At 44.3% G+C, this 3,836-nt stretch overlaps 1 protein-coding gene across 1 annotated transcript in view; it reads right to left on the bottom strand.

The window, feature by feature from the left end:
* PLAC8 (placenta associated 8) overlaps positions 1–3,006 on the bottom strand; it is a 74,995-nt gene extending 71,989 nt beyond the window's left edge. The window contains exon 1 of the mRNA XM_086961982.1: positions 2,955–3,006. The gene's annotated coding sequence lies outside the window, so the exon portion shown is untranslated. The remainder of the gene's footprint in view (positions 1–2,954) is intronic.
* Positions 3,007–3,836: the final 830 nt, after the last annotated feature.

Here is a 3,836-nt window from a genome sequence, read left to right as displayed (position 1 = left end):
CAACCATCCACTAAACATACACTCACTTCCAACCTCACTCACTATGATAATAATACAATCACACTCATAAAATTCATAAAGGTACATCAAGGTCTGCAGGGAAAAATATTTAGTGACTGCTAGAATTGAAGTTACAATATGGAGGCAAAACGATGTAGATGAGATGGTTTAAAAAACCCCATTGAGGGCCATTCATATGGTCACGCCAACGCGCGTTTCAATGCAGTGCCTATTGAGGCTGCACCTTCATCAGGGCGAGGATGACCAGGGGGAGGGACACACACACACACTTTTCACGCTGCGTAAAAGGAGCGTGTACCAAGTTTCACCAGTATGGATAGAATTCCTGCATAGGAGATAGGGGATTCTTTAAGGAAGGAGGTCTGTTTTCACATGTCCAGGTGCTGGGTTTTCTGGTGGGCAAAGAGGCACGAAGTCAGGGGTGGTCGAGAGGCAGACGGGTCCCTTTTAAAACATGAGGGGCTCGTCCTGTCGGAAGGAGTCTTTTCAGGGGTACGAACAGTACTCCTGAGTGTTCAAGAGCGAAGCTGCCTCAGGGGGGTCAAACTTTTTTGTGGTTTCGTCACCGCAGAGGTTTTTCCGTTAGGAACAGGATACAGACAGGGTCGGCACAAGGGATAGCCCCCAGATATTCAATCCAAATATCGCCGGAGGAAGGTGAGAAGTCTCCTTCCTCCTGCGTGAGAGAGGACGCCGCATCGCGGTCCACGCGAACATCGTCTTTCGAGGGTACTCCATGAATTCCCCGGATCCCTTGTATACCCTATACTCGACTCACGAATATTTAACTGATTCAAGGCGCTATTTGGATTGAATATCTGGGGGCTATCCCTTGTGCCGACCCTATCTGTATCCTGTTCCTAACGAAAAAACCTCTGCGGTGCCGAAACCACAAAAAGTTTGACACCCCCCCCCCCCCCCCCCCCCCCCGAGTCAGCTTCGCTCTTGAACACTCAGGAGTACTGTTCGTACCCCTGAAAAGACTCCTTCCGACAGGACGAGCCCCTCATGTTTTAAAAGGGACCCGTCTGCCTCTCGACCACCCCTGACTTCGTGCCTCTTTGCCCACCAGAAAACCCAGCACCTGGACATGTGAAAACAGACCTCCTTCCTTAAAGAATCCCCTATCTCCTATGCAGGAATTCTATCCATACTGGTGAAATTTGGTACACGCTCCTTTTACGCAGCGTGAAAAGTGTGTGTGTGTCCCCTTCCCCCTGGTCATCCTCGCCCTGATGAAGGTGCAGCCTCAATAGGCACTGCATTGAAACGCGCGTTGGCGTGTCCATATGAATGGCCCTCAATGGGGTTTTTTAAACCATCTCATCTACATCGTGTTGCCTCCATATTGTAACTTCAATTCTAGCAGTCACTAAATATTTTTCCCTGCAGACCTTGATGTACCTTTATGAATTTTATGAGTGTGATTGTATTATTATCATAGTGAGTGAGGTTGGAAGTGAGTGTATGTTTAGTGGATGATTGTGGGAGTGTGTGGGACCGTGTGGGACCTTAATAAATGCATTTTGCTTGATCTGAACTTTGACTCCGATCAAAACCAGAAACATCATGACTTCTTGCCTTATTGTTTGTATGATATAAGAGTTTAAATCAATGTATATCTCATTCTAAAAACATCCACATGAATTTTCTATATGAAGCTAACAAATAGCTAATAAACTATATATATATATATATTTCTACCTATCGGTTTTGTGTGATGCGTTGCTGGTTTTGATACGTATTTTTGTCACCTCTTATTTGATTATAAGGATCCCCCCCCCCCCCCCCCGGACCTTTAAATGTACCCTGGCAGGGTCTTTCTTGTTTCTATTCAGCTGGTTTTGACGACATGTCAATATTCCCGTTCTAATCATTTTCCCTATTAAAATTGACAACTTGTTTTTTTGTAACTTTACCAATAGTTCAAAAATTAAAAAATTGAAGTGCAGAGGGGCCTTTTACGATACAAAATCCGATAAGCGGTAGCTGCGACAGAGCAGCGCGAACTGTGAGAGGGAGGCCGTGTAACAGAAATCGGCTTTACTTTTAAAGCGAGACATTTTATAACAAATAACCCTCGTGAAATCTCCACGCCCCGCCCCAACACAAGATGCATAATTATACAGCCATAATAAACGGACCTATTCCACACAGCGTGTGCAACCAGCGGGGCTGAAAGGCATAAAACAATAAGCAGAAGCGTCGAGTCTTCCACTGACAAATGAAAACCAAGCAGACAAAACCAGGGGCGTATTTTGCTCAATAAGATTGGGGGGGGGGGGGGTATAATTTCCAACAATCCCGTGATCTTAATTAGGGCAGGGCACATGAAATGAGCAGTGATAAAGCAGACTAATGTGGATTGGCAGGAGCAGTAAATAAGAGAAAACAATATTTTGCAAAATAACCAATATTTTTTAAGACTTTCAAAGCAGAAAGAGAAGAGAGCGTGTGCGTTTATGTAAAAATTATTGGCAAAAATCACAGACCTCTCACCATACCCGACTGAAAGCAGCTGCACCCAACTATTTGCCATTTACTTGTTGGTGGGGGTGGGGGGAGGTAACAACCCCCAAAAAACCTGAAGCCACGCCCTGGTTAGCCTTGCAAAGAAATAATTATTATAGAAATGGTGTATCTCCCTTTTACCAAACTTTGCTTTTATCCATATTTCATCCCCCCCCCCCTGCCTCACAGTGACAAAGTTTGAGGGCTTACCCAGCATTTCATCCTTCCGAGATCGATAAAATGAGTACCACTGAGTTGATAACAATAACCACCAGTTATTCAGCCACACGACCTGCGGGGTGAACGTGCGCTTTACAAACATTTGAAATTACATAAATACAGCGCTTGCTAGCCTGACGAGGCGATGACATACATGTTATGCTTATTTATGCACGGAGGGTTAAAGGTAACGGGCATACAACCTGTGGAGCGGCGGCGACGTGACTGGACGGACGGCTGCCTTCCTCAGCGTGTGGAGACGTCTTTGTCAATCCCAGGTACACGTCTGTGGTTATATTAAGTTACCGCCCACAGACCGTTTCCCGGAAGTTAGACAGGTAGTTTGGTAGGGTGGGAATCACCTCAGCCCCTGCTCCCTGACTGCGTCACTTGTGTGTTGTTCTTTCTTCTTATCGTGCACTTTGAGTTATGCCCCAATCATAAACTCATAAACGTTTTAATGGCAGGGTCATAACGTGGCTGTCAGCCCTTTTGTGTGGGTTTCATTTGTGTAACTGAAGCTAATTAATGTATGTGGCGTTTCAATGAATTGTGCGAAAGTTAAATCTCACGTTCCGGCATATTTCATTTAAATCTTCGTCTGTTCAGTTGTGGAATTACTTTCTTTTAGGTGGTAAATTAACACAATTTTACCAACATCTGCCCCCAATGCAAAGACAGACAAAAAAGCAATATAAGAAATATTCTGTTGCATTGTGATGCTGGTATGCTTGCTACGAGTTAGTAGTTCTTGACTTGTTGACTACTGGGGACCCCCAAGGTGTACTTTTAACAGGTATAAATGCCCTTTTCAGTTTTACTGCACACAAAAGGAAAATGTGAAATCTGAAAGTAGCAAAGAAAAGGGACTATTGGCTTTATTTCTGTTACCTGAACACATATGCACACAAGAAAGATATACGCACAGAAAGTAGAAAAAAATGAAAAAGAATAAAGACTGGAATGAAAAAAAAGTTTGGCAAATTACTGCAGTGTCTCACCAGCCCTGGGACTGAAGCGCACTTCTTTTGAGGAGGATGCCCGCCTATTAATGAGTTAAATGGTATCACAGTGCAAGAGAGTCA

Source organism: Lissotriton vulgaris, chromosome 3_1 (assembly GCF_964263255.1).
Source record: "Lissotriton vulgaris chromosome 3_1, aLisVul1.2, whole genome shotgun sequence".
Classification (NCBI taxonomy): domain Eukaryota; kingdom Metazoa; phylum Chordata; class Amphibia; order Caudata; family Salamandridae; genus Lissotriton; species Lissotriton vulgaris.
Note: the sequence above shows the minus strand (reverse complement) of the source record. Positions and strands in the feature narration are given on the sequence as shown.